The following is a 12162-nucleotide window of genomic DNA, read 5'->3' as shown; positions in this document are numbered from 1 at the left end:
AACATTAGCAATTTAGGATTTTACCCCATCCTTCTTGTGTTAAGTATTTACTGAGAGGCTGAGTGAAACTTTAGAGAAACATGATACTCACAAACTGAGATTTAATGGGTTTTAGATTCCAACTATATTGCTGCAAAAAATGTATTTGTTGTGCATTGGATGGTAAATGTTAAATACCAGAAAGAAATAATCACTGAAACTTCTAAAAACAGATATTTTCATAGTCCTTGGTCATACATATGACTATTCATTGTATTATGTTTTAAAAGTTGTTACCAGCTGCTCATTTTTAAAAATTTTAATTCCAGTATAGTTAACATACAGTATTATATTAGTTTCAGGTATACAACATAGTGATTCAACACTTCCATACATCACCCTGTACTCAACACAAGTGCACTTCTAAATCCCCATCACCTGTTTCACCAACTGCTCCCCCCACTCCACTATGGTAACCATCAGTTTGTTCTTTATAGCTAAGAGTCTGTTTTTTTGTTTTGTTTTGTTTTGTATGTCTCTCTTTTTTTCCCTTTTTTTTTGTTCTTGTTCCTTAAAATCCCACAAATGAGTGAAATAGTATGGTATTTATCTTTTTCTGACTTATTTCACTTAGCAATTCTACTCTCTAGCTCCATCCATGTTGTTGCAAATGGCAAGATTTAATTCTGTTTTATGGCTGAATAATATTCCAGTGTGTGTGTGTGTGTGTGTGTCCCACATTTTTCTTTGTCCATTCATCTATCAGTGGACACTTGAGCTCCTTCCATAATTGGCTATTATAAATAATACTGCAATAAACATAGGGGGCATGTATCCTTTTGAACAAGCTGCTCATTTGACTAAGGTTTTTGGTCACTTTAGTCATACAAGTTAAGTCCTTGTAACTCTTCAGGTAACCATTGATGGAATGTCTTGGTAAACTGGTTGTTTGGATTCCACTTGCTACAGCTACATAGAAACTCAAAGTGTCCTTTGCTTCTGCATAGTTCATTGCCTTTCCGCTCATGTGGTGCACTTCACTCTTCACTTCAGATTATTTCGGTCTAGATTTGGCTAAAATCCAGACTTAGGTGAAAGCAGTGTAAGGAGCTTTGGATCAGTACTAATGAGAATGACCCCTCAAGCCTACTTGATGGAAGGTTGATATGTACCAACTCTAGCCAAAGTATTTAAGAGTACTGACTTAATAATGAGACTCTTAATTCATTTTCTTGTGCCTGGGTCCCTTAGATAAGGTATCTTTTTTTCCCAGATACCAGCTTGGGTTTTGGACCCTATATCTAGCTATAAAATTATGTCAAGTACTAGCAATGTTCCCTATATTAAAGGGCTAGAGAAACCTGTGGAAGAAAATCTTTAGCATCAAAGCAAAGGAAATAATGAAAATAATGTTTTGGCGGAGAACTTAAACAAAAATCTAGTCTTCCATTCAACAAAGTCATCCTGTAAGTATCAAATACCTATTATATGTCAGGCATTGTTTTAGGCACTGGAGATGCAATAATGACCAAAAAAAATTAAATCTCTGTTTTCATAAAATTTACATTCAAATGGGTAGACAAACCATAAATAGAATAAAGAATCGATGATATAGAGGATAATGCCAATTAATAACATGAGAAAAATAATGAAGAGTAAAGGGATAGGGAGTGACATCTGCTCTTTTAATACAAAGATATTTCTGAGGAAATAGCTTTTGAACAGAAATGTGATTAATGCAAATGTATCTCTTCTTTTAACTAAGCTCTAGAAACACAGGGCTCAATGTGGGGACAAATGCAGCCAAATCATGCCCCAACAACTGCTCAATATGTGTCCAGGTGGTCTGCTCCCTTGAAATATAAAAAATATCTACTGAGAAGAGAACTTAAGACACTTTGGCTTTAGCAAGATAGGAATTCCCTGAATCTAGGACACCTACTTTTTAGACCAGCAGTACTTTACTAGACAGTGTCCATACTTTTTTCCAGGAGTTGATGATTAGGTCAGATATATTAGAGGCTAGAGAACATGGATTATTGTTCACAAGAAGGCTAAGACAAATAGACGAAAGTTTCCAGGCTCAGACACTATTGAAGGAGACCTCTTCCTCTAGCAGCCTCAACACCATTGCCTGCTGGCTCCCCAGGGTTTTATATACTAATTGCAGTTATCTCAGAGGCTCTCTGATTTCTTTGTTGCTATGTAGCAACAAATGAATGTAGCCCAACAACATGTTTATGAATGGTACTAAGCAAATATGTGTTGAAAGGATGAATAAATATGAAAGGACACCAACTTCTGGGATTTGCTTCTACCAGTTTAAAGCACTAAATCTGTACGTTTCACAACAGTTGGCAATCTTATCAGTTGTAGTCACCAATGATTCCTTGCACAAAATAATATGTTCAATACATTTTATTAGGTGAATGACACTCTCCTAGGCCTTTCTGTTCTTTGTCCCTCAGTTAGTTCTCCTTTGCCAACCCTCTAAAAACAGTCTCTTAATTGATCAAAACATTTCAGCTAAGCATTCTCCTAACAACCAAACCTGAGCATGTTGACAAATGGCTTTATAACTTTCTTCTAATCCATCATTTGTTTCAAATTTCTATATTACATAAAAATTCCCGTCATTTCTAGACTCACAAACCTGTAATCTTTGGTTTCTTTGTCTCTTTCACCTCTTATATCAAATTGAACATAATGTTTTGACAAGTCTTCTGCAAATATATTATGCAAAAGTATTAATTATGTACTTGTGACCTGCAAGGCATTGTAAGAAGCACTGATATAAAAACTACCTTTAGGGGTGCCTGGGTAGCTCAGTTCGTTAAGCACCTGACTGTACATCAGCTCAAGTCATGATCTCACGGTTTGTGAAATCTAATTCCACGTAGGGTTCTGTGCTGACATTGTGGAACCTGATTGGGATTCTCTCTCTCCCTCACTCTCTGCCCTTCCCCCACTCTTTCTCTTCCTTTCTCTCACAATAAATAAACATTTTTAAAAAAATAAATAAAAACTACCTCTAATATCAAAGGGCTTACAATCTCACAAGGAGAATGTTATAAACAGACAAATCATTAATAAGTGATAGAATAAAGAGATTTACATACAATCATGAAAACACAATGTGTTCACACAAAGTAAACTATTCTATTATAGAAGGTCAAACGAGGCTATGCCTATTTTCATTTTTACAAAAATATATTATGGAGAAAGACTTTAGCAAATGCAGGTGAGGATGAAAATGTAATTTGTTGCTTAAGTAGCATGTGACTACAATGTAGGCAGTGGGGACTGAAGTTACTATACAATATGCAGGCAAGGGGCAAATGGTGTCTGGGTGGCTCAGTCCGTTAAGCATCCAACTCTTGAGTTTGGCTCAGGTCATGATCTCAGGGTCATGAGATCAATCCCTGCATCAGTCTCTGTGCTGACAGCATGGAGCTTGCCTGGGATTCTCTCTCTCTCTCTCTCTCCCTCTCACTCTCTCACTGCCCCTCTCCCACTTGTGTGCACATATACCTGTGCACACCTTCTCTCTCTCTCTCTCTCAAAAAAAAAAATAAACTTTTTTTAAAAAACGAAAAAACAGGGGCGCCTGGGTGGCTCAGTCGGTTAAGCGGCCGACCTTGGCTCAGGTCATGACCTCGCAGTCCGTGAGTTAGAACCCCGCGTCGGGCTCTGTGCTGACCGCTCAGAGCCTGGAGCCTGTTTCAGATTCTGTGTCTCCCTCTCTCTGACCCTCCCTCGTTCATGCTCTGTCTCTCTCTGTCTCAAAAATAAATAAACGTTAAAAAAATAATAAAAAAAAAGGAAAAAACAGTGCTCACTTCGGCAGCACATATACTAAAATTGGAATGATACAGAGAAGATTAGCATGGTCCCTGCGCAAGGATGACACGCAAATTCGTGAAGTGTTCCATATTTAAAAACAAAAAAAGAAAGGAAAAAATAGGCAGGCAAGAGAGTGATACATTTCAGTCATACTAAACAATATTAATCCAAAAACCCATCAATGTTTATAATACACATCGGAGAGAAAAGTGATGTTATAGAAATTCACCCTGTCATACTCAGAAACGATCTGGATTTGGAAAGGAAATGAATGATTTGGTGACATACAAAGTGCTTTCATGATATTATCTCATTTTGGTCCTCACAAAAACTTCATGAGATAGAAAAGACATAGCTTCCTTTTATTAAAGAGTAAACTGAGTCTAAGCGATGTAAATAATTTGTTCAGGGTCATAACATAATCCAGTGGCAGAGTAGGAGCTTTGACCTGTGTATCCTGAGTTTCAGATCTCTTTCTTTAAAAGCACAGGAAGATGGTAACTGAACTTAGAATGAAGCCTTTTCATTTCCACAATCCAAGAAGAAAAGAAGGAGCGAGTCTTGGCTCTGAGTGCCTTATCCTAAATAGGTGTATTGCCTTCAATGATCTATTTATTTAATCCATGTCAGAAGATATGAGCGGTGCCAATTTTTTAAAGTTTATTCATTTATTTTGAGAGAGAGAGTGAGAGAGCACCACAGCGAGTGAAAGTGGGGCAGAGAGAGGGGACAGAATCCCAGGTCGACCCGCAGAGCCCCATGCAGGGCTCGAACTCACAAACCACAAGATCACGACCTGAGCCAAAATCCAGAGTGGGAGACTTAAGTGACTGAGCCACCCAGGTGTCCCAGGCTATGCCAGTTATCAAAATATTTTTCTGCTCCAAACCCACCCTTGTGTCCTCTGGGAAGCTGGTCCTGAGACCAGTTTTTGCTTTGGTGGCTTTTCCCTAACAGATTCTGTGAATAGAGGGAGCTTGAGAAAGGCTGCAGGGTTGGAAGAGGAAGCCAGAATTTGCTCCTGGCTTTTCGTTGTCCTGAGGGATCTCTGTCAGTTTGTGGTTCCTGTGAGTAGCACTTCAGCAAATCTTTGTCCCCATGATGGCTCCCCGTGTTTCTATAGCAGCAGGGTCCCCTTCTCAGAGGTCTGAGTACCAGACCCAGGATGCCTCTCTCTCCTGAGCTCAGAGACACAAAAGACACCACGTGCAGAAGAGCGGAGCTTCTCCCTCTGCTGGCAGCTTCCAGCAGTTGCCATCTCTCCTACACCTTAGAGTTTTCTTTTACTCTTTCAATAGTGGGCAATTTTATACCCACTTAAAATTACTATATGAAATATTTTCTGTGAAATCACTGATATGGGTTTTGTCTCTGTCTGGACCCTAATACATCAGGTTTCCAAGACTTCCCTACTAATCAAATATCTAAAGAGGACTTCAATTGCCTCTTTCTAACATCTCTAAAAATCAAATACATCCTCCCAAATTTACACAATAGTTCTTATTCTTGTTTTATATACAATACCCCTTATCCTCCAAGAAAATATATTCCTCTGGCTTCTATATATATTACTTTAGAATGCCCTCTTTATGCCTTCTTCCTTAAGCCACCATTATCTATCAATCTATCAATCTTTCCTTTTGTTTCTTCTCCCTTTAATCTATCTGTTTATTTATCCTGGTTTACAGTGTCTACTCATTCTAATCATTTCTGTTTTGTAAAGATAATATTTTATATTGCTATAAATATATAATATAAATCATATTTTATATTATGTAAATCATAGTCTACTTCTATAGCAAAACAATGCAATATAGGGTATGGTATTCTACTTTCAAAAGAACATTTTCATCCTAACGATTTCTAAAAGAGTGACACATTGAAAACAACCTAAATATCTAACATTAGGAAAGTGTTGCAATTAAATACCTTTTCCATTAAATGGAATATTATATATGTAATAAAAATGTTACTTATAAAGAATTCTAGTGATATGGAAAAATTATTATGACAATAATATGTGAGTAAATATACAATATGTAACTATGACATGATCCTCAACTACATAAAAATTCATAGAATAAAAACTGGAAAAAAAGTTAAAATATCAACAGTGATCACCTCTGCATAGTTGAACTATGCATAATTTCCTTCTGATTTCTGTATACTTTTATAATAAAAAACATAAAAAAAAAACTTATTAAGTTAAAAAAGGGAAATTGAGGATTAGTACCTTTGATTCTCTTATAATTTTCCTTATGACCATTATCATTTTCCTACTTTCTCTTATAAGCTCACAGAGTCTTCAGAAAAGGAAAATTTTTCCTACAATATTCAAAATATACACAAAGTTTCTCATGTGGTCCTTTGAATGCAGCAGTGGTGGCAAATGAATGTTGTCAGATGGAGTCATTTCTTTACCCTTAATTTGCTGACTTTTCATATAATTTCAAAGATGAGGTCCTCATCAATGTAGAGTGATAAGAACACAAAAGGGAGACAGAAGACGTGGACTTAAGTTTTGGGTCTGACACTTTCTAATGATGTAACTTTAGGCAGATTTTTTCAGCCTTGCAAGACTTATTTCCTTAAGATACCTTAATGAAGACCTCACAGGATTATTTTGAAGATGAATGAGAGAGATTACATTTGCTGTTAAAATGGTATACAAACCGTAAAATTCATACTAGATCAAGTATTTTATTTTCAAATAATTTTCCTTCCAGGACTACTTCATCCCAAACTATTAAAAACATATCACTCCCCAAGCATTTAAATTTTGATCCAAATGTTCTTTTGTTTTTTTTATAAACACCCATCATAACACTACACTTTGAGTACAAATAAATTACAAATAATTTTTTTTTCTTTGCAAGGAGCAGTTGTCTTTGGGGGAATTCTCTCTCTCTCTCTCTCTCTCTCTCTCTCTCTCTCTGTCTCTCTCTCTCTGTCTGTCTCTCTCTGTCTGTCTCTCTCCTTTTCCTTGTTGTGGAATTTAGTGCAGCATCTAAACCTACAAGATGACATCCATAAACACAGACAAACGTTTACTTAAGATGAAGATCTGTGTCCTACATATAGACTTCCCAGTGAAGCAGGTTTAGGAAGGTCTATATTGCTATAATATATCTTAATTGATCACCATCAGCATGTCATTTTAATGGCCTCATTATTCTAACCTTCCCCTATTTGGAATTCTGAATTTTAAGAAGAACATATTTCACAAAGCAGTTTTCACAAACATAATCAATGTTAGGGGGATACTTGGCTGCTTTTGTTGCCAGTCCTGTTTTCATAAAGGCATTGCATTATTTGGAGAAAATGTTTTCAATATTAAGACATGATAATTGGACTTAATCAGTATTTATTTTTATATTACCTACTTAACATTCAAATTGTTACCATGATTTGATGATGTGAAGATCTCATATGAGTAGATTATCTTCTGGGCATTCCATAGAGAACTATACCTCTTAAGCTAAGATGGTAAGAAGGCAAAGAATGCATTTCCATTTTCCTATTTTAGGTGTAGGTCCACAAAATTAAAGCTGTGAAAGCTCTTAGGAATTATTCATCTATATCAAATTTCCTATCAATACTGAAACACTTTCAACCATGTCTCAGACTGGGCCATGTCTTATACCTTCAACTGCATCTCAGACTGGACCATGTTTCGAATACTTCTTGAATACTCCCTGGGGGATGGAGTATACATGCACATCAAGGAAGTCTATTCTTTATGAAGAGTGGGTCCATTTCCTTCCTATTATTGAGGATCCTCTAATGCAAACCTGTGAAAGGGGATAGTTTAGATGAATCAAGGCATTTACTGCCCACAAAGTGCCAAAGGATGACTCAGTACTCATCTCCACTACAAGATTAATACTCTGTTGCATAAGGCATCACTCTGGATGAAGTATATATTTCATGAGAGTAAAATGCATGTTTTATTAATTTCTATACCCAGAACTGAATAAATGTTAATTAACAAATGAATAATAAATTAATGGGAGGCATAATAACAATATGATTTGTTGAGATATTTCATTATATTGAACTGAAATAAATTACCCTTTAATTTGGATGTAACTAGTTTTATTCTCTGAAACTACCCAGCATAAGCATTCCTCATTTTTACAAATGAGGAATGTAGCTTATAATACACACTATTCTTCTACAAACTAAATATCCTCTCTCTTTTAATCTGTCCTCTGTACATGATAATTTACTAACCCTTCACTATATTGATTATGCTTTTCTGGACACATTTAATTTGCCAACATCTTGATTTTTCAAGGAATAAAATAGAAATATGGGAGAGTATTAAAATGTTTCCCTCCATACAAAAGGAATGCTTTATTTGAAAACTTAAAAATATGTTTTTAACTGGGAAATTAGCCTAAAACTGAAAAATAAAAAAGTCGCAATTGCAGGGGAAAATAAAAAGTAAGATAGAAGACCTAGGTCTTTCCCTAGCATTGACATAGGTTACACTGATTGTTACAAAGGTGGAAATGTGGCTTAACAGATCCTTGCCTGCCACGTTTAAAAATGAGTGTGACTTGCAGAGAAATGGGAAATGGAAATATGAAAGGTGCTAAATAAACTTTATAATAACTTTCCCAACAGGAAAAACAGATCAATCAAAGCTGTTCAAATGAGGCATTTTAAATGCAAAAAAAGAGCAGTACAGAGAATACCATCCTTTATACATGAAAACAAGCCAAGATACATTAAGAAATAAAATTCAAACTTCACAGCCACGTTTCTCTAGAGAATGAGTCAGTAGATATGACAGAGTAGTAGATGTGACAAAGATGTGACAGAAGATCTGAAGCATTTTATCTAATTCTCCACTGTTAAAAATAAAGTTAATTTGCATAAATCTATAATAAAATCTTGATTGATAAATGCGTGTTAATATTTATACTACAAAGGATACAAGGCAATTATTACTACTCATTGAGATCTATCTCTGAGATAAGGAAACCCAACTATCAACCTCCATAGTTAGTCCCAGTCAAAAATATAAAGCTTATTGACTAATATCTCTTCTTTCTGCATAACGCATCCTTTTAATCTTCTCCATTTATCAATAGTTAAATGGTTAAAGAATGTTAAAGAAACAAAGTACTGGTAGGTTAAGCTCTGTTGATCCTACCTCTTCCATTCACTCGAAAAACAATTTAGGGCAAACTTTTCTATATCTCAGTGACCTTACCTGTATCTCTTTACTGCAGTTATAAAGAAAAAAAACAATGTGGGAAAGAGTAAATTTACATATATAAATCACTGAAGACCTCAATAAGTAAATGTTAATATTTTATTATTTTTCTATTTTTTTCTGTACCTTATTAGAAGGAAAGCAGTTGATAATTTTCTGGTAATTAATTGGCCCCCCAGCATCCTCTGCTTCTCCCTACAACCAATCCAAGTTTGTTCTTCAGACCACTAATAGAATAATTTTCTTTCAATACATTTTTATTTAAATTATTTTCCTACTCCTAAAACCTATATTGATAACCAACTACCTTCCAATTAGAATTAATTGACAATAAATGTGTTACCTGAAACATTTTTGATCATTCCACATAAGAAAGTCTTATTTCATACTATCAGTGAGAGTATTTAGTAAAGAGAGACTATATCTCTGTAGGAGATACATGTATCTTATGAGACTGGGAACTACATCTCTCTTTTTCACAGTTCAAAGACTAGCATAAGATCTGGAAAAAATAGGCATTCACATGTTTCTTGAATGAACGAATGAATGAATGAATGTTCTCGTAAGGACATACATGTCAAATTTTCTATTTCTGCCTCTTCCAGTTTTGGTAGTTCATGTTTCTAGGAATTTATCCAATTCTTCCAGATTAACCAATCTGTTGTCATGTAATTGGTCATAATATTCTCTTATTGTTGTTTTATTTCTGCTGTGTTGGTTGTGATCTCTAGTCTTTCATGTGTGATTTTATTTGAGTCCTTTCTTTTTTCCTTTTGATGAATCTGGCTAGGGGTTTATCAATTTTGTTAATTCTTTCAAAGAACCAGATCCTAGTTTTGTTGATCTGTTCTATTTTTTTTTTTATTCTGATATCATTGATTTCTGATCTAATCTTTATTATTTCCCTTCTTCTGATTGTTTTGGACTTTAATTGTTGTTCTTTTTCCAGCTCCTTTAAGTGTAAGGTTAGATTGTGTATTTGAGACATTTCTTTATTCTTTAGGAAGACGTGGATTACTGTATACTGCCCTTTTATGACCGCCTTTACTGCATCCAAAGGTTTTGGACTGCTGTGTTTTCATTTTCATTAACTTCCATGTACTTTTTTATTTCCTCTTTAATTTCTTGATTAACCCATTCATTCTTCAGTTCTTTAACCCCCAAGTATTTGTGGTCTTTCCAAATTTTTTCTTGTGGTTGATTTCAATTTTCATAGCATTGTGGTCTGAAAATATGCATGGCAGTTTTAGTTTAATTTAGTTTTGTTTAGTTTATGGCAGTTTAGTTACTGGCATAACCAGTAACTAAATTGAATCAGAAATCAAAAATCTCCCAACAAATCAGAGTCCAGGGCTGGATGGCTTCCCAGGAGAATTCTACCAAACATTTAAAGAAGAGTTAATATCTTTTCTTTTGAAGTTGTTCCAAAAAAATAGGAATGAAGGGAAAACTTCCAAATTCATTCTATGAGACAAGCATTACCTTGTTCACAAAACCAGACAAAGATCCCACTAAAAAGGAGAATCACAGACCGATTTCTTTTTTTTTAAATTTTTTTAACATTTATTTATTTTTGAGAGACAGAGCATGAGTGGGGGAGGGGCAGAGAGAGAGAGAAGGAAACAGAATCTGAAGCAGGCTGCAGGCTCTGAGCAAGCTGTCAGCACAGAGCCTGATGTGGGCTCAAACCCAAAAACCATAAGATCATGACCTGAGCCGAAGTCAGATGCTCAACCAACTGAGCTACCCAGGCGCCCCCAGACCGATCTCTTTGAATATTTCTTCTTCAAATATTCTCAACAAGATACTAGCAAATAAAATTCAACAATAAATTAAAAGAATTATTCACTACAATCAAGTTGGATTTATTCATGGGCTGCAAGGCTGGTTTAATATTGACAAATCAATCAATGTAACACATCACATTAATAAAAGAAAGGATAAGGACCACATGATCCCCTTAAAAGATGAAGAAAAAGCATTTTACAAAATATAGCATGAATTTCTTGATAAAAACCCTCAAGAAATATAATCCTCAATGGAGGAAAGCTGAGATCTTTCCCACTAAGGTCAGGAACATGACAGGGATGTTCATTCTCATCATTGTTGTTCAACATAGTACTGGAAGACTTAGCCTCAGCAATCAGACAACAAAGAGAAATAAAAGACATACAAATTGGCAAGAAAGAAGTCAAACTTCCACTGTTTTCAAAATAAATGATACTCTATGTGGAAAACCGAAATGACTCCATCAAAAAACCGCTAGAACTGATACATGAATTCAGCAACATCACAGACATGAAATCAACATACAAATCGGTAGCGTTTCTATACACTAAAAATGAGTCAACAGAGAGGGAAATCTTGAGAGGAAGAGAGAGAGGGAGAGCGAGAGGGAGAGCGATTTACTGCATCAAAACCCATAAGATACCTAGAAATGAACCTAACCAAAGAGGTTAAATATATGTACACTGAAAACTATAGAAAGTTTGTGAAAGAAATTGAAAAAGACACAAGGAAATGGAGAAACATTCCATGCTCATGGATTGGAAGAAAAAATGTTAAAATGTCGATACCACCCAAAACAATCTACGAATTCAATGCAATCCCTGTCGAAATAACAGCAGTATTCTTCACAGAGCTAGAATAAACAAGAATAAAATTTTTATGTGGAACCAGAAAAGACCCTGAATAGCCAAAGTAATGTTGAAAAAAAAAAAACAAACACGAAGGTATCACAATTCTGGATTTCAAGCTGTATTACAAAGCTGCAATCACAAGACAGTATGGTACTGGCATAAAAACAGACACATAGATCAACAGAATAGAATAGAGGACCCATAAATGAACCCACAAATGTATGCCCAACTAACCTTCAATAAAGCAGAAAAGAATATCCAATGGTAAAAAGACAGTCTCTTCAGCAAATCGTACTGGGAAACTGGACAACGACATGCAGAAGAATGAACCTGGACCACTTTCTTACATCATACACAAAAATAAATTCAAAATGGATGAAGGACCCAAATTTAAGACAGAAAACCATCAAAATCCTAGAGGGGGAAACAGGCAGCAACCTCTTTAACCTCGACCACAGAAACTTCTTGCTAGACATG

At 35.3% G+C, this 12162-nt stretch overlaps 1 non-coding gene across 1 annotated transcript; it reads left to right on the top strand.

Moving 5' to 3' along the window:
• Nucleotides 1–3810: 3810 nt before the first annotated feature.
• Nucleotides 3811–3917, top strand: LOC111559069. Its single transcript, XR_002740085.2, has one exon. It is a non-coding gene; the product is annotated as a U6 spliceosomal RNA (small nuclear RNA).
• Nucleotides 3918–12162: the final 8245 nt, after the last annotated feature.

Source organism: Felis catus, chromosome C2 (assembly GCF_018350175.1).
Source record: "Felis catus isolate Fca126 chromosome C2, F.catus_Fca126_mat1.0, whole genome shotgun sequence".
Lineage (NCBI taxonomy): Eukaryota > Metazoa > Chordata > Mammalia > Carnivora > Felidae > Felis > Felis catus.
Note: the sequence above shows the minus strand (reverse complement) of the source record. Positions and strands in the feature narration are given on the sequence as shown.